Genomic DNA, 22,683 nt, shown 5'->3' on the forward strand with positions numbered 1-22,683 from the left:
GAGCCATCCATCACTGTTGACCAAGTGTCTGAAATGCAACTTCCAGAAAACCTATTTTTTCAGTTAGAAAAGGGTGAAGGGAATTAACCTATTCTCCATCAAAGATACAGGCAGGTGGAGAATCAAGCAGTATGTATGCAGTTTAAAGGGAAATATATCTTGTCAAAGTAAGCTGCAGTAGGTTAATTCATCACTATATCAGTGTAACTACTGTACTCAGAGAGGAGGGAGGGTTACAGGAAGGTCTTGGATCAGTCAACTGCTTGGTAAATTCTCTCCAAGGCCTGTTCATCTGTTTTCATTTTAGATGATGTTGAAACATGGGCTGAAGATAGGGAAATACATGGTTGCATACAGCAGCATGGTATATCTTGGGAATGGGTATGAATTGTCTCTATCACTGTTATAGCTTGGACTAAATGAAGGATGTTGTGTTTAAACACAGTTAGCTAGTCTGCTAAACAGAATATTCAGTAAATTCAGGTAGATCCAGAATTACCATGCTTTTAGCTTTGTTAAGAACCCAAATTAAGGAAGGACCATCCAGCCTCAGAGCAGGGTTTCACTCTGCCCAGTGATCGAAAAAATGAATTCTGGTATAACAGTGTGACCAAGCATGAGTATCAAATTTAAGTAGCCCTGTTTCATTAGTTCTCCTCAGTAGAGGAGAAGGATTTGCTCTCATTTTCTCATGTAGTTGACACACAAAGACTTCATCTCTCAAGTCCTGTTGTGTTCCTCTGAAGTGACATAAATCTGCACGCAAGCTTAAGAATCCCTTTCAAGTGAAATAGGAAGAGATTATTTAAAAAAAAATTAGATAAAACCGAAGTGTTTTGAAAATACATCCAGTACCAGGTGCCTGATCTGGCCCTGGAGCAGGTAGTTGGTTACTTTCAGATATTTTGCTGCGTTAGGCACCATAGGCACCAGGGAGCCACGAGTCTTTGAGCTCCAGAGCTGTGTGCACCAGTCAGGTGGCAAGGTAAGGGCCTCACTAGTGTGGTCTCAGTCCACGGAGCTTAAATGCAGGTGATAGGTCATGGGCAGAGGATCCACAGGGTGTCCCAAGCAAGGCTTATTGTAGCTCTTTCTCAAAGGTAGCTGTTTTCACACAGCCGTGCCCCATCCAGGCTGACCTGGGCTGCGGGATCTGAACTTACATGAACTGCTGCTGCGCACAGGCTTTGATGCTAGGCATATTAGAAGTTAAATCAATGTGGTCAAAAGGTATTTCACTACTGTCCCGGGTTCAGCAGCAGCAGTCATTTTTCTCCTTGGTAGCTGGTGCAGTGCAGTGTTTTGACTTTCAGTTCGGGAACAGAGCTGATAACAATGATGTTTTTGTTTGGCCAAGATCTTTGTGAGCCTCATGCTCTGCCAGGGAGAAGGGGAAGCTGGGAGGAAACAGAGACAGGACACCTGACCCAAACTGACCAAAGAGGTATTCCATACCACAGCACGTCATGCCCGGGGGGGTAACTGGGAGTTAGCCGGAAGGGCTGGGAGACTGCAGGGTTGGAGGAGGTATGGGTCAGTGCTTGGTCGGGCTGGGGGGGGGCGAGTTATCTGTTGGCTGGTGATGAGGTGTTGTATTCTCTTCCCTTGTTATTTCCTTTATCATTGTTATTATTGGTGGTAGCAGTAGTGATTTGTGTTATACCTTAGTTACTAAACTGTTTTTTGTCTCAACCCGTGGGAGTTGCATTCTTTTCTATTCTCCTCTCCATCCCTCTGGGAGTAGGGGGAGGGAAAGAAGGGGGGGAAGTGAGTGAACGAGTTACCTGACTGGGTTTAAACCACGACAACTACCAAGGAAAAATATTTTAAGATGTTCAGGAGCCTTGAATAACATGCATTAATTAATACTGATGAATGAATGAGTTTGTTTTAATAACCATAGTGATCAAGGACTGCCTAACAAGGTAGCAACTCTTGTTGGTACATGGTTAGAAAAGAGCAAGCCATGTGGCGAAGAGCAGGGCAGAAGTAAGCATTTAAAGTGAAAAAGCAGAAGCTAAGGATTTTGAATTCATCAGAACTGCAGCAGGAAGCATCCTCCTGCAGGAACCTGCAGTCCCTGGGCAGGCAAGTACTGGCCAAGCTCCTGATCCAGCGCATTGCTGGTTCACGAAGAAATCTGGGGAGTAATTACAGCACTGCTTGCCTGGACATCATGCCTCTGTCTTGCTAAGCTGAAACGGTCACATCCAGATTAGAGCTAATAAGTTGAAAGTGACTCACATAACCCACTCTTCAGCAATACAGTATATCTGACTACCAATGTACTAAACATGGGAAGAATTCATCTCTGCACAAGTATATTTTAAACCTCTGTATTATCTACTATTGTATCTAATAAAGCATTTCAAATAGGATAAAACTAATTTATTGCTCTTCTCTCAATTCAAGCCCTATCACACCATAATGTTGTACAGTTTTAATATCAAAGTAGTTAATTCAGTACCACCTTACTCACTTTTCTTATTATGTCTGGGCTTACAAACGCTTGAGCAGCTCCTTGTGTCTCTTTAAAAATGTCTTTTTGTGCATTCATAGGCAAAGCAGTTGACTGGCAAGCACACTTCTGTGCTGCATAGTCACAATGCATGAAGTGAGTTTGATGCTTTACTAGAGAACTACAACAAAATCACTTTTGTTACCTGCTACAGGACTGGCCAATCTCTCAGCCTCCTTCACACTCTAAATATTGTTCCTGGTAATATAAGAACTGAAGGAACTGAGATTAGGATTCCTTTAAAGAGAGTTTATTAAAACCTCAGAAGGCCTGTGTACATGAGAAAAACTTCCAGAGCTAAAATTAAAGTTGGCACTTTAATAAAGAGTGAGATTCCTGAATAAATTGGTGGTTCCACAGGTGCTGAGCATCTGCAACTAACGTTAACTTCCATAACAGCAGAAACCAGGCAGCACCTATGAAAACAAAGCTCTTTTTGTAGGTACTTGAACATGCCAGAACCATCCCCCTACTTCCCATCCCGTTGACTGACCTCAGTTTGGCTAACTTGCTTTCAGTATGCTCAGTTACTGCACAGCTGTTCATCACAGCCGCCTAAGATCAGGGATGTATGTTCACACAGCTCTGCCCATTGGAAATGGAAATAAGATTGGAAATACCCTCTCTCCCCAGCTGTATGATACTTGCTTATGCTAGAGATTACTGTCCTCAGGAGGAATCTTGTCAATATTTGCTAATCTGCTTCAGACAACCACAACTCGGTTAATTTAAACAGCTGATGAAACTAGTTTGCACTATTGGGGCTGTTTGCCTGAACTGTTCTAGAAAATCCACCCAAGATCCCTTCCAGGAGCAGAGCCATGGGGATAGCTTCCAGCTGCTGGCTGTGCAAACAACTGGAGGTAGAACGGTTGAACAGCACTTGGGATCTTGAGGAGGACATCTATCCGTGTCCTAGCATGGAGTTATCTGAGACACTGGGAAAACAAAAATGAGTCACAAGAGCAACACTGAATAAGGACAGAGTCCAAAACAAGGGTTTGTCTCCAATTTGTTTACCATGGATGGCGATTTCCGCTACAATTCACTGCTGATGTCCAAATGTCCTTCAGCATCACAAGGAGACGAGTCCCTTGTGAAAGCGTCTTTAATGCCTTTAAGATACCCGACAGTGCCTGAGTGTCCAGATTTGTAACCCAGCTACCCTTTTCTGCTTTATGATTTCAGAAGACAAAAGAGAATGAGAACAAGCAAGTAAAATGTAATCTCTCTTCAGTAAAAAATTAATCTGTATTAAAGCTCACAAATACATCTGTTAGCTTTCAGGCATTCTTCACAGCAACAATGTCTGCCTCTTATCCTTTCCTCTCAGTAGGGAAATGAAAAGCTGGAAAACACTGTTCCTTTTACCCCATCCCCAACATCGTAATATTTTCATTTCCATAGTCAAGTATGTAACTCATTCCTCTCATCCATATTTTCACAATTGTGGTAATACAGCATTCTCTGTGCTCCCTTTTCCTTTTTTACCAAGATATATTATTACCTCCTGTACATTTTGCTCTCTTCCTTTCCACCATATTTCTAGCACATTGCATGCCTCATGTGCTGGGTGAGAATTTTAACTGATTTTATGATTGTAAATAACTCTGTTAATAGATTTAGATTAGTGCCAGATTTAGTATAATGCTACTTCTACAGCTATGTTTCAAGTGTGTGAACGCAGACTGGCCTCATTGGGCTGGTTTTGACTGCCACAGTGCTTTATCCTTCACACTGTAAACAAGATCCTGTGGCTCGCATCTGAAGATTTAACCCTGCAAATACAGGAAAGTATCATCTATGAAGCAAAAAATATCAGTAAGCTTCACTGCGAATTTCCCCAACCACTTTTTCATGCACCTCAGACAGCCAGTAACATCTGGCTTGACAGGAAGTTTTTACATGTTATCTCCAATTTGTGTTACATTAGACACCAAAGTTACAAGGTCTGATGTGTTTTTACATGGTCTTTTAATTGTCTGATGTGTTTTGCTAGGGATAAGCTTACTGCTTATTAACTGGATAAAACCTGATATTAGCTTGGCTTTGTTTAATTTCTAATGTTATTTACTCTGCCATAACTGACTAACCTCAGTTAACATAGTGAATTGTTTGCCCTGTAATGACCAAATATTCTATCCCATTATGTAAACTATTTGCATAGTGATTATGATTTAATGCTATTGGTAATTAAAATTATTTGCCTGCTGGTAATGCTGTATAAATGATCTGTCATTAATCACAGGACACACCTTACCAACAGCTCTAATGAGGAAAGCTGCAGTTTAATGTCATTTAACTATCAGTCTCCTCTGGGCCATTGTTTTACATCACGGAGAAACTGTTTTCTGTATTTATTGATCATTCCCTGATCATTGCCATAAAAGACCTGGGGCTTTGTAAATGTCTTTATTCTTTAATGTAAGATATCACTAGATTTTGAGTCACAGCAGTCAAAACGTATAGCTGCTAAACTTTGCTGATCAGATTTTCATACTTGCAGTTTTAAACCACAAGCTCCTCCTCTTGAAAAGGACAAAGATCCATAGTCCACATCCCTCACATTATTACAAAGACCAAGGCCAATGAGACCCTGGCCAGCAAAGCATTGTCTTTAATTCAGGGAAAGAAACTTCCAAGGGGAAGCTCCTCTTCCCCTGCAAAAAGCCAACTGAGAAATGTTACTGCTCTTTTCTTTTTTTTGTACCTGCTACTTCATATCTATCTCCTTGCAATAAGCTACTAGTAAAGTAGTTGGTGAGGGGAACAGCAAAAACACACTCAAAATTCTTCCTACCCCTATTTAGTGATTGCTGTGCCTAGTTTGATGAGCTGAATGACTGTTACCATATAAGCAGAGAATTCTGTCTGCTTGGAAAGCTGAGTGTCCATTCAAAGACCGGTACCACAAAGCCAGCCCTATGAGCTCTGCAGTGATGAGCCAGTGTGTAACAGCAAGCTGAGTCCACACTGCAAATGTATACTGACACTTTCTGTGTATGAAAACCAGGACAAAACCATTATTTACCAGGATTTCCAAGGTAGGAATTAGAGCGTAAGAATTCCAAGACCCAGAAAAGCAGGATTTAAGGCATGCTTCAGAATCCTGCACCCCTGTGCATCCCTGCAGGCCGTGGACAGGTATTTCAAGGTCATATGAGAAGTCCAAGTCAGATATTCACATATCCAGTCAGTGCAAAACCTGAGTGTTCTGTCTTGTCAGGCTCTGTAGTTACTTAAAATCAGACCTATCTGATTAACCAATGTAAGATGATAGTTATTGCCGAATGAGAGACATTCTGAAATGAGAATCATGCCTAGTAAAGAGCCTTTACTATGACTTAACTGCAAGGTGTTTAGTATAAATACTTTTTCTGAGTGTCTGACGGAGCTAGAACTGTATATGAAGGGTGAAAACACTTGTCACAACACTTTCTGTAATTTTTGTGGAATAAAGAACTGTTTACTTGTATAGCAATTCAGTCAAATTGCAATGCCTGTTTATCATGCTAAAAGATTTGAATAGTCTGAAGGAAATATTTGTATGGAAAAGCTTTATTTAGAATCAAAAGGAAAATAGCTGAATCCTACTGAAGCAGAAAATGTATGCAAAGGATGATCAATGTGAGTAAAATATCTCTTTTAATTTTTTACTGGGGGAAAAAACAAGAATCAGAATGTTGTTTTTCATTTTGAGCCTTCGTAAGATTCTGAACCGTCTTGGTTGTGTCTTGGAAGGTTAAACAAAAAGTCTAGTCAGTTGTGTAAGGGAGAGCTGGATAACAGAGGAACATAAAGAAGAATTACATGTATTTAAAAGGCTAATTCATGACTGATCAATGCAAATAAATATTAAATATGAATGATGAGCCTTTCTCATGGAACCTGTGTGCTTCATAAAATCTGAACTATGAAAGTCTAGCAAAAGATTTGGAAGACAAGTGTCTGTGCATTCTTACTGAATAAGGCAAAAAAAACCCCAAACATTTCAAAGTATTTGGTGATGTGTGCTTTGCACCAGCCTGTACCCTTTATAAAATGTCTACTGACAGAATGAAGTAGCTGAACAGTGAGATGTGCATACAGCAATATATTGGAAACATGGTGGGTGTCTTTGGTTATTCAGAATACAACAGCTACTTTTTTTGTGAAGCCAAATAAAATGAAATGAACAGTTGTCCACTAACATTACGCTTTTCTCAGACAAGACCAGTATGTTTCTCGAAGTCTTTTGATAAACACAGAACAATTGCCCTGTAATAACAAGAAATTGAGGGAATGTTGTTTTATGAGTTCTGTGAGCATTTTGCTAACATAGCAGCAAATGACTTTTTCTATGAATGTAGAGATGTGTTTTGCATTTTGGCTCATTTCATTTCAGTTATTTCTTTCATCAGCAAATGAAACCATAGAGGAGTATTTTTTTTTTAATTTAGAGATAGATTGTTTTTTCCTAACAGTGATTCCAAGAAATATATTTCAATTTAGGTTAGAATACTGCCATACATCAGACAGTGCATTCAGCTAAAATCACTGGAATAACACAAACATGAGTGTTAGGTAGATGCTACAGGTAGCAACAGTGCTGCAGATAAGCTGCGTAAGAAAACCAAAAGCATAGGTCTGATTTCAGATGCAGGAATCAAGTCACGTATTAGCTTTATCAGTGTTTGTGACTTCTCCCCCTTCTCCCTCCACTTCATCAATTAATGAGATTAGGAAATCCCGTTAATGAATCCTCTGAGTCTTTGCAGATGGGCAGAGAAAATAGCAGTTAGCATAGAAAGGTACTGGAGCGGGGGATACTCACAGACCCTACTGTTCCTTGAAGTTTTTCAGAACATATCTCTTGTGGAAAAACAGTCCAGCTACACTTGTGTGTTCCTTGTCCAAGAATTGAGCTAATCTGAGTTTACTAGCAGGAGTCTGTATGTAAGAGGAGTATGTGAGGAGATAGTCCTCTGGTCTGGAGGGGACAGACGATATGGGACAGCCATGTGCACAATACCCACAGTGTCCCAGACCCCTCACGATTATCCTTGCAGTGGAGGATCTGGCTCTGTGCATACTGGGGTACCACAATTCTTCTTGCTGAGAGTCTTTGGATTCTCTTTTTCTTGTTCATCCTGAGGAATTTGGGGAATTTCTAGCATTGCTTTCTTCTCCAGGCTGAGGAGACTAAATGATTTGTAGATACTGGACTGATGCCACACTGCAGAGACTGAAAAACACCCTCAAGCAAAGGAAAGAGAATTACATATACATATATGCTAAAATACAGCCTGAAGAAAAACTTACATAGCACAAAATAGGACAATAAGTGTAGGAAAATACTGAAAAAGCTACTGCATAATAGTTATTGAATTTACAAAAAAAAAAAAAGCCATTTGCAGGGATGCCTTTTTGTGTGTTTTAAAATCAAACATATGACTCTCTTAGCAGTTTAATTCTGAGTAATACTGACTAAACTTTGCTTGGCCTTCAGCTGAGAAGTAAAAAAAGGGTAACATCTTAGAGTTACATATAATACTACCTCAGTGCCTCCCTAATCCATAACAAAAACATTAATCACTGTGTCTTTGTCATGGCAGCAAGGCAGTTTGCAGTCTGTCTGTGTACTTGATTTATGAACAGCTGATGGCCATTGACTGCAGCAATCCACCAAGCAGTATTTTGTACTTCCTTCTGGTCTGAGTATGATTGTTACAGAACACTGACATTATATTCCATCTATGTTCAAGGTTATAATATATATACCTATATATAACCTATAAGCAGGCTTAATTTTGTCAGCTCCTTCATTTTCGTCTTTCTTTGGTCTGTTTTTTGTGTCTTGCTCTCTCCACCTCCATCACAAAGTGCTTTGCTGATCTCAGGCCCCCAGCTCACCACCTTGCTTGAAAGTCTGGGCTTTGCCATGCTCAAGAGCAGGATCAGCGCACTTCTATCATCCAGAACTATCAAGGTGAGATCCTGTCCCAGCTGAGCAAGAAATAGCATGGTCCTCCAGCCTCTTTTCCTTCACCTCTCAGTATGTTTCCTCTTCTCTCATAAGTTTCACATGAAATTAGGAGTTTCAAGATCTGATGCAGATTCTTTTGGGCAAGAGTCCCCAGTATGTGAACTCTACTCCACTCAAAGTCTACTTCACTTGGCTGCTTTGAAGGAGAAGGAAGGAGCTTAGATTTGCATTTTGTTCTTTTGCAGCTGCCTAAGAAGTGGGAAACTCACCTTGAGCTACCATTTAGAACCCCCTTGAGGGTCAAAGAGAGGCCCCTTCTCTGCTTTTCCCCTTACAAACAAGGCATGAGTCCCAAGTCTAAAAAACATCAGGCTCCAGTCTTTCGGAGGGAAGTGGCTCCCTATAGGTATGTACCTGCTGTGACATGGCAGGTATGGAAACGCAGGCATGCTGTGAATGTGACCACTTTGTGTGGATTTTCTGTTGTGGTCTGGTCTCTGGGGGAATTCTGCCCATATTTGGTGAAATACTTGTGTCTTTTCTTTCTCCATGTTGTCTCGTTCCTTAGCCCACCTCTGTGCTGCGGACTGCAACTTTTAAAAGCCAAGGCTACAACCAAATTTCTATTAATCATAAGCCTATGACAGTACAGCAGATTGCTGCATTCAGTAGCATTTAGGAGGGTATTGCTTTGTAAACTGTACTGTTGCCTGTCTCAAAGCACTCTTTGTTGGTTAATGGTATCTTGGAAATAACAGTTAAATTTAAGGCATCTCCAATTCTGGAGAGTGTGTTAAGGAAAAAAAAAATAAAAGAAAAAAGAAAAAGCCAACTATTAGAAAAGCTGGGTCTTTTAAGCTTTATCTCACCTCTCCTGGTAAGAGAGTGAGGGATGTTTTCATACATATTTGAAGGGTGGCTTGAAGAGATAGTGGTGCCCTACAGGAACTTGTGGCATCAAAGGGTGTATAACGAGGCATAATGGGATGCAACTAGGCAACTAGGCAATAACACTATCCAGATAAGTAGTCTTTCATCCTGGAAGTATATTCCAAATGTTCATAAATTCACTTGCAAACATTTCTGAGGGAGGATTCCCAGGTATGCTGGGTATGGGCTGGCTAGGTGGGAAGGGAGGGAGGGAGGGGAGGCTGAACTGCACCCTTGCCCTGGCTGGCACAGCACTGGCTCCCGCACAGCCCTCTGCCACGCCAGAGCATGCTGGGCTGTGTGCCACAGGGGTTCACTCCCCAAGGAACCAGCTGGAAGCCCCGAAAAGCTGAGCTGAACCAAAAAGCTACTATAAGGCTCCACCTTACACTGGTGAATAAAACCCCAGGGGTAGGACCAGGACGAGGGCTTGGCCCAGATAGCTCCATGCAGCCCTTGGCCCAGAGCCCAGGTAGCTCCGTGGGAGCCTGTTGCTGCTTCCATGAGCATCACATCAGCAGCAGGGCAGGGGAGGCACGGACCCCCGTGTGCACGGTGAGCATGCTTGGCTCACGGGCAGGGACACAAAGCAGATCAAGGATGCCAGCGTACGTGAATTACTTAAGCTGTAGCCACTGTAAGTGGTGAGAACAAAACACTAGCCCCTTTCTAGTGAGAGTTTGGGAGGAAATGTGAGATAAAGCAGAGCAAAGTCAGGTGGTGGGGCTGCAGAGCGCGGAGGTACTGGTTTGCTGTTTTCAGTAAAAAGCTTGTATTCTCATGATATCTTTTAAATGGGTGAAAATTTAAACATTAATAATATTCCGAGAAGCAGAAAACGACTCCGCATCCACCGTCACCCACGAGATGGAGCTCTCGGCTCAGGAGCAGGGAGGATTTTCTTTGTGTTGCCGAAAAATGAAACGTTTTTGCTCTCGCCCCTTTCTAATTTCTGTCTTTTGCTAATATAATGCAGATTGGTTTTATACATTATTTATGGAGTCCAGAACTGGTATAGGGAATGCTGTCACTCATTTTAATGATTTAGGTATGTTTTTTATTTTTATTATACTGTATAGACTTTGGAAAACCCTCATTTGGATCCCATTTAGAATACAGGAAGTTGCCCAAACCTTGGATGTGAACCTTAATTTACTGAAATCCTTGTAAGGCTGAGAATATTTACTGCTGGCATTTATTGCTCCTGTGAGAGTCAGAGCAAGGATGGGAAGGGGGGGGGGGGCGAGAAAGGGAGAAAAGGCAACCGTAACTTCAGCCAAAAAAGCAAAGAACATATGTTGGAGTCGTGCTTGGCTGTGTGAGTGCAGCAGCAGGGTAATCTGCCTCTGAGCCACTCTGCTGGGATGAGGAGGTGCCTTACCGCCTTGGAGATCAGCAGAACTCTTAACAGGACTTGTCCTTTGGAGAGCTGCATCTGCTTTTCTGAGCCCTCCTTTTATAGAGTGGGTTTCACAAGCATTTAGGATGCTTGGCTTGATGTACCCCATAGAGGATTGGGCCCTTTATTCTCCTGCAGCAGAAGTCCCTTTGGACTTTCTACTGTGCTCTGCAGGTAAAGGCTGTAGGAATTTTAGTTCTGTGGGGTTGCAGTGATTCCAGGGATGCCTGAGGGAAATCTGAATGCAGGATCCCAGGCAGCCTTGGCTGGAGCAAGGGGAGTGTTGCAAATGCACCCCTGTGTTGCAGGGGGCTGGAGAAGGTGACCCAGTAGCCAGGAGTATGGAAGCAGGAAAAGATCTGTTTTTTCCTCCTCCTTTCAGTTACATTGTGCCTGCACAAAATATTAAGCCTATACAAGGTTTGGTTGTTAAAACTTGTAAAGAAAATACTCCTAGTAGAAGGGTAGTCTTTGGTTGGGATACAAGTGCAAGTGATTTCATCAGCTTCCAGCCTTTCAGAAAATCAGAGTTCTGCACCTCAGCAAAATGAACAAGAAATTCCCACCATGTTTTTTTTTCTTTTAGAGAAAAGCAGAGCAAAATTTTTAATACTTTTTTTCAGATGTTTGCTTTATGCCCCCCTGTTCCTCCCACCCCCCTTTCACTCAGCTGCGTAACCTACCTTTCAACCAGTCTCTCTGCTGGCTTATTTGTCCTGAACCATGACAGTTAAAATGGCTAATAAAGCAGCTGGCAGGAGGATGAATGGACTATGCCAGCTATTGCCGGTATTGTGGAAAAAATAATGGTGAAATTTTGATACTTCTACGTTGAAATTTCATGAGAAACCTGTATATTGTAGACCAGAGAGTTCTTAAATGGATGCCTTCTTAAAGTAACAGAAAGTTCTTAAAGGTAACAGAGGTAACAGGAAGGGGTTCTATAGGTGCATTGCAAATAAAAGACAGACTAGGGACAACGTGGGCCCTCTCCGGAAGCTCTCAGCAGAACTGGCTACCCTGGATTTGGAGAAGGCTGAGGTTCTTAATTACTTCTTTGCCTCAGTCTTCACTGGCAAAGGCTCTGACCACACCACTTGAGTCTTGGAAGGCTGACACAGGGACTGTGAGAATGAAGACCTTGGGCCCATGGTAGGAGAGGATCTGGTTCGAGACCATCTTAAGAATCTGTACGTGCACAAGTCCATGGGAACTGATGAAATCCATCTGCAGGTCCTGAAGGAGCTGGGGAATGAAGTTGCGAAGCCACTGTCCATCATATTTGAGAAATCATGGCAGTCAGGTGAAGTTCCTGACGACTGGAAAAGGGAAATATAACCCCCATTTTCATGAAGGGGAAAATGGATGACCTGGGGAATTACAGACCAGTCAGTCTCACCTCTGTGCCTGGCAAAATCTTGGAGCAGATTCTCCTGGAAGGCATGCTAAGGCACATGAAAAACAACAAGGTGCTTGGGGACAGCCAGCATGGCTTCACTAAGGGGAAATCCTGCCTGACCAATTTGGTGGCCTTCTATGATGGGGCTACGGAACTGACGGACAGGGGTAGAGCAGTTGATGTCATCTACCTGGACTTGTGTAAAGCGTTCGACACTGTCCCACACAACATCCTTGTCTCTGAAATGGAGAGACATCAATTTGATGGATGGACCACTCGGTGGATAAAGAACTGGCTGGCTGGCCGCACGAAGAGAGTTGCTGTCAATGGCTCAATGTCTGGCTGGAGACCAGTAACGAGTGGTGTCCCTCAGGGATCGGTGTTGGGACCGGTCTTGTTCAACATCTTTGTCGGTGACATGGACAGTGGGATTGAGTGCGCCCTCAGCAAGTTTCCTGATGACACCAAGCTGTGTGGTTCGGTTGATATGCTGGAGGGAAGGAATGCCATCCAGAGGGACCTTGACATGCTTGTGAGGTGGGCTGATGCCAACCTCATGAGGTTTAACCATGACAAGTGCAAGGTCCTACCCCTGGGTCAGAGCAATCCCAGGCCCAGCTACAGGTTGGGCAGAGAAGAGATTCAGAGCAGCCCTGCAGAGAAGGACTTGGGGGTGTTGGTTGATGAGAAAATGAACATGAGCCAGCTTCAGTGTGTGCTCGCAGCTCAGAAAGCCAACCGTATCCTGGGCTACATCAAAAGGAGCGTGACCAGCAGGTCGAAGGAGGTGATCCTGCCCCTCTACTCTGCTCTGTGAGACCTCACTTGGAGTATTGTGTGCAGTTCTGGTGTCCTCAACATAAAAAGGACATGGAACTGTTGGAACAAGTCCAGAGAAGGGCCATGAGGATGATCAGGGGACTGGAGCATCTCGCATATGAGAGGCAGAGAAAGTTGGGGCTGTTCAGCCTGGAGAAGAGAAGGCTGCGTAGAGACCTCATAGCAGCCTTCCAGTATCTGAAGGGGGCTTATAAGGTTGCTGGGAAGGGACTCTTCCTTAGGGACTGTAGTGATAGGATAGGGGTAACAGGTTAAAACTTAAACAGGGGAAGTTTAGATTGGATATAAGGAAGAAGTTCTTTATTGTAAGGGTGGTGAGCACTGGAATGGGTTGCCCAAGGAAGCTGTGAATGCTCCATCCCTGGCAGTGTTCAAGGCCAGGTTCAGACAGAGCCTTGGGTGACATGGTTTAGTGTGAGGTGTCCCTGCCCATGGCAGGGGGGTTGGAACTGGATGGTCTTAAAGTCCTTTCCAACCCTAACTATTCTATGATTCTGTCATTCTATACACTGTTTCGTGAATCTCTAAAAATGCAATATGCTTTCTAAAGAGCTGTTTATTTGCATGAAATACCTATTACTGTTTGTTACTATTATTTTTTTATGATATACTGTCATTATTTTGCTTTGTTAATATTTACTGGCACTGTGGAAGGATCAGGACATTTCTCAACAAGGAGTACCAGTGTGTGGTGAGACAATTTTTCTCTAGGTGCTCACAGCCGGAGTATGGCTATAAAGGAAAGCAGAATGGGGTGAGCAACTGGAGTATTGCAAAAGCAGACAAAGTCAGTCTATGCAAAGTTTTTCCTCTCTTAGAGGTTATATACTGCATGTGATAGTGGAGTGAATCCCAGATACAAAAGGTTATTGCTAAAGTCTCAAATCTCAAATATAGCTCACTTAGAGAACGTGATTGAAAGAGTAAGTATATAAAATTCAAAGATCTGTGTTCATGATACACTATCTAGATGCTTACAGTATAATTATAATCATAGCACCAGATTGTCTCCTGCATAAACACCTAAGATGTCTCCAGTAAAGACCTTCTGAAGTACTTTAAACGATGTGCAGGTAGTTCAGATATGCAATATCTGCTCCTAGAATTAGGAAAAGTAAAATGAAGAGAAGGGATCTGCAATTTTTTGTAGAGCTGGAAGGTTAGTGATCATCCTTTATCTCTTACTGTGTGAGTGGGAGGGCACCCATCTTGAGCAAACCACTAGATACAGTTGTTCATTTTTACATTAAGATGTCATTTCACAATAATTTGAAGGACTCCACTGCAAAATGTGGTGGCACAGTTTCATTCTTAATAATCTCATAATGATTTCAATTTTGAGAAGATATTTAAGCATTGGAAAAGATAAGAAAATGGAAATTCAATCATTAGAGCTGTTCAGTACAAGTTGGACAAATATCTGTCAGGGCTGACATCGGTATAGTTGATTCTCCCTTGAGGCAGAGGAATAGATGAGGTGACCTATTTACTCTTTTCTATGACTTGTGTAAGACTGGCTGTAGGTGCTTAAATGCTGAAAATATTCTATGTCAAAATAACCAGCTCTGTTGAAATAAAGTTCAACTTAACCTGGAGCTAAACAAGAAATTTGTAGGGATCATATAATTGTCCAAAATCAAACATAAATAGTTCTAAAAGTCCAAAGAGAGGTGAAATTTCAAGCAAATACATGGAAGATAGGATAGGAAGTGCTCAGAAACAGCATCCAAGGAACTTCAGTACTGCTGTAAAGCAACATTACCAAACAAAATTATTCCAGTGAAGGGCACTTACGTATTTCTAGTTCCAGACTCAACTGTTTGCCTACATTAGAAGTTAAATAGAAATTATATATATATATATATTTTTTTTTTTTTAGCTCTCCCCTCTCTTTGTGTCATCACAGTGTTCCCATTAAGAATATAGCCAGCAGCTATTTTCATTAAGAGAAGCCGGTGATCTCAGCTGCAGGAAGAACAATGGAAACATGCTGTTCTTCTCAAAATGTCCCTGTGGATATAGGCTTCTTCTGCTCTGCTTTTTCATCATAAACTCTCTTCACACCAGTACCGTGAGCCTCAAAGCAGCCAGGGAAGAGCAGGGTCAGACTGGATTTCTGGGTACCTCTGTCTCTTGGCACAGACTGGATATGTGCTGGCTGTGTCCTCAGGTTGAGCTGCAGGATGACTAGGCTGCTGTTCTGCATTGCTTTTGCCATGCTGGTGCTATGGTCTGGCCAAGAGCCTGCAGACCAGATTTCTTGGCATCTTTCCTAGAAGGGCACTCATATCTCATACCATATGCTACAAAGGTAGATGGGACTGATGGGCAGCCTTAGGTTTGCATACTGTGAACACTGGGACCTCATCTGTAATCACCCTGTTTCCATAAATGTGTCCTCAGAGAGCCAGGTCTAGGAGTATAGTGGGCTATATTCTACCCATGTGACCTCTTATTCAAGCAAAGTATAGATGCAGCATCGTATTGGGCCTTTACTTCCACTTAGAGGAAAACAGCAGTTTTGAAAGATAAGCTTCCCTTTTCCATAGAACTTCCAAAAATACCCATATTTAGGGGGAGAAATGGTTGTTAATCGTACAACACTGTCTTGAAGTGTAGGACACGGGGGTTGGACTCAATGATCTCCAGAGCTCCCTTCCAAACCTAATGATTCTGTGACTGTGACAGGCTTCCATAGTTTTAACTACTCAAACAGAGTAAGGAATCACCTATTTTACTAAGATCACATAATCAGAGGAGCAGAATACTACTTTTATTCAAGATACCCTTTTAAATTAAAATTCACTCCCAAACTGACTACCCTGGTTTATTTATAAAACCCTAAAAATTTATAGCTGTTTTCTGCTTTCCCTCATAACAAGGTAGGTATATTTGGCAAGGCCATGACCTTCCATGATCATTTGTTTGAGGTCTTCATTGACTGATGGGTATGGTGAAGAACCAGGCCTTTGAGCTGACACCATTTTACTTCAGGGTATCACATGTTAGAAAGACATAGTCTTGTTGGCTCTGCTTGATGAATTCTTGCAGGTGGGATTAAATTGAATGTGTAACAAGCAGTGTACAGTGACCTAATTATTTATCTTGTCAAATGGAGTCCCTGGACATAACTATCAAGCTGCCATTGACTCTGGAGTATAACCAACTCTGTATTAAACTGTCCAGCTGTGATGTGGAGACTGCAGCAATTGTTTACTTAAAAACCATAACACACAGTGCTAAGGATGTTTGAAAGATGTGAGAGCCAGTGTAACAGTAACTGCTGCCTTGGTAGCCTCTCTGAAGGTGTCCCAATCTCAAACTTTCACAAGACTGCTCTAAAAGGTCCTGTTTATATCATCTGTAGTGCAAATTAATGGAACATTAATGGACATAGCTAAAGTATCCTTTTTCTTAGTATTTTCGTCAGCTACTTCAATCAACATAGGGGGGTATGATCAACTAGTGATTTTTCTAGACCTTGTCCACCAATGGCCTTCATTAGACTTTGTTAACACAGTTGTGTTTCCACTGCAACTGAAGGGATCCTCTACCGATGTTGTAGTTTAACCTGACAGGCAGTGAAACACCACACAGTCTGCCTGGTTTCAGGTGGGGTAGTAGCTGGTACAGTGCTGTATTTTGTTAATAACACACTGATGTTTTATGTTGTTGCTAAGTAATGCTTACCCTAAATCAAGGACTTTTTCAGTTTCCCATACTCTGCCAGTGAGGACGGGCACAAGAAGCTGGGAGGGAGCACAGCCAGGACACCTGACCCAAACTAGCCAAAGGGGTGTTCCATGCCACAGCACATCATGCTTAGTATATAGACCAGGGGGAGCTGGCTGGGAGGGGCTGATCACTGCTCAGGGATGGGATGGGCATCAGTCAGCAAGTGGTGAGTGATTGTACTGCATATCACTTGTCTTTCTTCAGTTTTATTCCTCTCTCTCTGATTCCTGTTATTAGTTATTGTTGTTGTTGTTATATTTTACTTTATTTCAATTGTTAAATTCTTCTTATCTCAAGCGATGGATTTTACCCGCCCACTGGGGGTGGGGTGGGTGGGTAGTGAGTGAGTGGCTATGTGGTACTTAGTTACCAACTGGGGTTAAACCATAATGCAGCCATTCACTTGCTCTCCCCTGGTGGGATGGGGAGAGAATGGGAAAAAATGGGTTAAGATAAAAATGGTTTAATAACAAAGAAAAGGAGGGGGAAATAATGATAAAAGAATATACAAAACAAGTGATGCACAGTCAGTGCTTAGAATGCTCCTCCTGTTTGTAAAGGGTAAGAACTGTAAGTTTGGAGAAGGTGTGCTCATTTTCTGTACATAATAAAAATGGCGAGTCTCTGCTTTAGAAGCAAGAGAGAAGCCTCCCTAAACTGTAGGGTTGTGACTGGGGCCTCCATACCAGAACGGAGAACTTTGTGGTGAGGTGGGGAAGTGAGCCTTTATCAAAGAGATTCTCGAAGGTGAGACTTTTTACAAAAGATTTGCTGTGAATTGGACCCATTGCAGAATGTCTCTGCAGTTGGGCTTTGCCTCTTCTCCATCATGCTTCCTCCAACAGGCAGCCCTGGGAGCAGGAGGGGCTGCATATCCTTCTAATGCCACATTTCATCCCTGTGTCACCTCCACAGATTGTTTTCTGCTTATACTCTAAGTCCTCTGGTCATCATAAACTCGTGCCCAATCTAAAGCTATGATACCATACTGCATTTTAGACACAAGACCAGCTTTGAGAGGTCCCCTTTGCTTGCAGAAAATCTAAGCATCAAAAAATGCTGCATATCAACACTTAATCAGAGTCTGTGATTCCCGGTATTCATGGGAATTAATTGGCTGTGTGAAATTTGAGAATTATACAGGTTCACTGCTAGAACTAAGTCACAATTAGTGCCAAGTGCTTTTACCACTAAAAAAGCCCCATGGATTAGGCCTTTCAGAATAAAGAAAATCTGCTTCTGAACTTTTTGCCGCAGTTGGATACTCAGTCATAGAATAGTCTACATACTGCCAGTACATTTACAATGTAAACGCTTTCTTTTCAAGGTCAGGGTTTTAAAGCACTAGACTGCTATTGAAACTGCAGGGGCAGAGCCTGAACAATTCAACTGGTTTTCTAAAAATAAGGAGCTTTATAGCTAAACTGCAGGATGTATTTTAAAAGAAAGAGTCTCAACATTTTTCTTTTTACTGCTACTTGTATCCCATCTCTACCAATTTTTACTGCTTTACACAAAGGCACATCTATCGTAAGGCATAAAATCAACACTCTTCCATTCCAGCAGTTAAGCCCAGTCTTACCATATTTGTGATGTTCACAATATTCAAATACATTAACACAAAACCTGACCCACCAAAGGGAATCCAGCTTTACAAATGAAATGACAGAAAGGGAGAGTGCCACTTGGCTACTTCAGACTTCTTAGCTGCAACTAGTATGTTGAATTTTACATTTTAAAATGTCATATTTTCATTTAAAACCTGCATCCTTCAAATACCTCAGGAAATCCTGCAGGACTCTGAGGCATGAATGAAGCAATTGCACCCTTCATTGTAAATGATTAATTCTAATCAATCAGGGCTTAGTATTCCCAAACCTTTAAAGCACTCTTGTTTAGCTTTTGCAGCATTTGAAAATGTTTATTGGCCAAAGGGTGTAAATGTTTTTTCTTGTTATTGGAAAAGATTTGCTGTTAACTGTGATACTTGAAAATGCTGAGGACTAAATTCTAGTCAGTTTGTAGCTAGGTGTGCTGGCAGCAAACCAGTGAAGTGTTGGTGCACTTACAAGGTTACCAAGAGATCATCCCATGTTGTAAGTAAAAGATCATATATCTGCTTATATGCATACTTCCCTGGAGGCTGTGACAAATGGTGGTGTGTTTTCAGGTTTAGAGGATATTTTTGGTGTGTACCTGGTTGTTCCTGCTTCAGATTTCAGAGTAAACTACACTGACCATAGCTTAGTTGACCATTTTGCTTGGATCAGCCCCATATAAGTGCTGCCAGTCTTGCTTACTGGCTCTCACTGAGCACCAGGACCAAGGAAAAGCAGATGATGATGAAAAGCCTCCTGCATGGATAACAGTGACTCATCTCATTTTCTTCTGCAAGATTTTCTCTTTGGCTCTTAGTACCAGATTTAAAGGTGAAATACTTAACCTCTCTCTCATACATGTCCAAAGATCTTGTTCTTCAATTCTAAGCAAGTCTGATACTGATGGTGTGTTATCCATCATTAACCAACTGTACATGAACAGTTATTTTTACATGGTTATTACATCTTTGGTAAAATATTTGGTTGAGTAAGTAAGAAAACTAAGCAAATAAAATTATGTTCTTCCAAAATTTTCTGCTCTAAATGTAAAGCTTTCCTTTTCTGCTTGTCCTAACTTTTGTCCTGAAGAACAAATTTTTTGAAGTCAGACAAAATATAGCAATTGTCCGAGTTCCAGTCGTAGGTGAATTTAGGTACTGGGCTGTAAAACTTCATTGTTCTTCTCTAAACATTTTCAGTTGCATCTACATCTTTCAACTTTTTTTTTTTTTACCTGCTGTTTAAGGTTTGCAAAAAATATTATAGGGAAACTAACAATACTTTTAGAAATAACAGAATTGTATTTGATGACCTTACTAGTTTTTATGACAAGACTCAACTATTAGTAGCTTTAGTGTGCAAACTGTATCACAGAGCTATAATGCTTTCTGATTTCATTCCTTCTTGAACCAGGTACACTAAGAAGAAAATGTTTCCATTCTTTAGCATATAGAAACCTACATGTGGTTTGGTATTACTGCTGCCCAGTGCCAAAGCCAACATCTCAATCTGTGCCATGAAGCAGGAGGACAGCCCATGGGTGCGCTTGAAGCGTGAAACAAAAGGAGGGAAAGGGAGCGAGTGGGGAAAAACCGCATGCATATATCCAGAGGAGTTAAGTAGTCAGAGCATCCATTAGGGAGATGAAGGACAAAGACCCATCTTCTTCTGTATGTTCCAAGAAATTTGTTTAAACTCAGCTCTGCCAGATCCCAAGTGGCCAAGCTATTTGGTTACTCCGTCCTTTACAAATGTTTCTTCTTAGAGATATTCTATAATGAATAAATAAAAGGTATCCCTTGGAGCAGGGATGTCCTGTTCATGTTAATTAACTAGTATTCTATATGTTCTGCCTCTTTTTGTTCCTGTGGTAATTATATGAATTGAAACAGCATGAATGGCACAGATGGTCAGCTTAGGATGAAACTTTCCATGGGGATAGAAAATGTTGCTGAAGTTCTTGCTGTGAACAAGAGCTGAGCATGGTTGCAGGATGTGTCTCACTTCTCAGGATTCTATCAAATGCACATACCTGATCAGAGTTAGCTGCTCACATCCAGGTGGGTCAACCACTTTGGCTCCTGAGGTTTGTCCTTTTCTCTGAACTGCAGTTGTATCCAGTAAAGCAGTTCTCTCTTCTTCCAGAAGTGCTCTCTGCTCCTACAGACTCCTAAATGAGGGATAGAGATGGTATTAGATGGCAATCATCTATGAGCAAGATATTTCAGTGACTAAGTTACTTTGAGGATTTATTCATAGCTTTTACTGAAATCAGTGGGAAATGCACATCTAGATTTCTCTGCAAGTCAGCCCTTAGGAGATTCAATGGGAAAGGAATGTCTGGGCATCATCTGTGTTATTAAATTTTATTTTTGATACCTCCATAGATTTTATAGCTTTGCAAAAACACATACCAAACATGGAATTTATTGCTCATAGTACATCCAGGAAATGTGTCATAGTACAGGATGGACTGAATGTAAAAGAGAGCTGTTTAGGTTTTGCTTTTCAAATGTTAACAAGTGCATGGCAATGCTCTGTAAAACTGTTAAATAGATCAATAAATAAGTCCAGTGATAGCATATTGAATTTCAATAGTCAGTAGAAACCAACACTTTAAAAATGCTGAATCTTGCTTTTCTAATAACTAAGTCTGTGTTACTTTACCACAAATACTCAACTTTAGCAATTATCATCAAGGCCTTATTCAACAGGAGTCTAATTTTAACAAATGTAATTTACTACAGTAGTGAATTGTTGATACGCTACCTATTCTTTATTCCTTGATGAGGTTAATCCATAAATCGATTGTTTAAATTAAAATGTCTGCAGAGAAATTTTGGGTAGGCCTAAGGAATAGGAGGCAGGAAAAAAGCAGTATTTGTAATGCTTTTGGGATATAGAATCAAAGGTGTTTGACTCATCTGACATCCAGAAAGCTGGAAGCATCCAGTTTTTAGAGAGAACAGCTCAGCTATCCCAGCTTACCAAGGTAGTAGGATTTGTTCAAGGACTTCTGCTGTGGTTGGTCAGTATTTACATGGCAAGACCTTCAGTACTGAAGCGCTGAAGCTTGCAGCACCTAACCCTGCCATCTCAGAGACCCAAAGTACAAATCATGAACTGGGGGAGTCAGACACTAAACATATGTTCCCAGAAAGAACAGAAGACTTCCAGACCTGAGCTGGGAATCACAGGCAGCTTTCCAGGAACTACTGCCTGAAAAAAATGAAGCATTGCAAAGCACTGATTTTAGAAGTTAACTGGAAATATTAATATGGACTGCAGCAAATAAATTTGTGTAACAAAAATATGGAATCAAAGAGATAACAGAGAGCCATAATTTTATAAATGTAACAAAAAGAAGACTAGCACCAAAATTATTCTTAAAAGACATAAACCCCATTAATAGATGACTAACCAGTTGGTGCTAAATCTTGTCCAAGCTTTTTCTGTTAAGATATGAGAAAGTGAGGACCTTTCTGACCTGCAGGTGAGGACCTCAGCAATCACAGATGTTCAACTGCAGAGGACTGCTGTTGTAGGGCATGCAGATCTTTATTATCTAATCATTATTACCTTATTATCCAAACATTAATACAGGCTGCCTTGTTACAAATAAAGCAAGTGGGTCTATTCCCAGGCAGACTGTATCTGTGTGCATGAGTGTGTATTCTGGGATTAGGTAAACCAGCCTGGTCTCACACTGTGGTCAGTCCTATGTGCACCAGGTCATTCCTCTTTTTCATCTTAATTTTTCTTTTCTTGTCATCTCTTCTGACTGAACTTTGGCGGACAGACTTACTTTCTAAAACACTCTGTGAGGGTGTCTTATAAAAGGGACTAACACCTATTAACATTACTACATCCCCTCAGGCATACTCTTTCTCCATTTCTGCCTTATTCTTTATGTTAGGATCAATCCTTTTTTTTTTTTTCAAACTGACGTTTGTACAGAACCTAATCTAATAGGGTTTTGGTCTCTCAGGTGCTGCTGCATGGAGCAGCGACCCAGTAGGATATATGAAGTAGACAGGTGTAATTTAAGGCCTTGGCCAATGAGAAATGAAAAGGGAAGCTCAGCAAAAGCAGAAAAACCATCTGAGGTAGTCAGAATTAGCTATTAGACCAGGCACCAGACGTGGTCAAAAGGGAGTGTACCCACAAGATGTGTTCATATTAGGCATGAAATATATCCTGACAGTGCCAAGAAGCTTAGAGCTCTGGGTGATATCTAAACAGGCACCAGATGAAGCTTCTGTCAGAAGCAGAGTGTTTGCTGTGAGCCAAATGGGCTTC

At 41.4% G+C, this 22,683-nt stretch overlaps 1 long non-coding RNA gene across 1 annotated transcript in view; it reads left to right on the forward strand.

Moving 5' to 3' along the window:
• Positions 1 to 19,587, forward strand: part of LOC133277744 (uncharacterized) — a 35,582-nt gene extending 15,995 nt beyond the window's left edge. The window contains exon 3 of the long non-coding RNA XR_009746317.1: positions 18,957 to 19,587. This is a non-coding gene — a long non-coding RNA (uncharacterized LOC133277744). The remainder of the gene's footprint in view (positions 1 to 18,956) is intronic.
• The last annotated feature ends 3,096 nt before the right edge of the window (positions 19,588 to 22,683 follow it).

This window comes from Pezoporus flaviventris, unplaced genomic scaffold (genome assembly GCF_033815535.1).
Source record: "Pezoporus flaviventris isolate CSIRO_AGI_PZ_B2104156 unplaced genomic scaffold, CSIRO_AGI_Pfla_v1 ptg000002l, whole genome shotgun sequence".
Classification (NCBI taxonomy): Eukaryota; Metazoa; Chordata; class Aves; order Psittaciformes; family Psittacidae; genus Pezoporus; species Pezoporus flaviventris.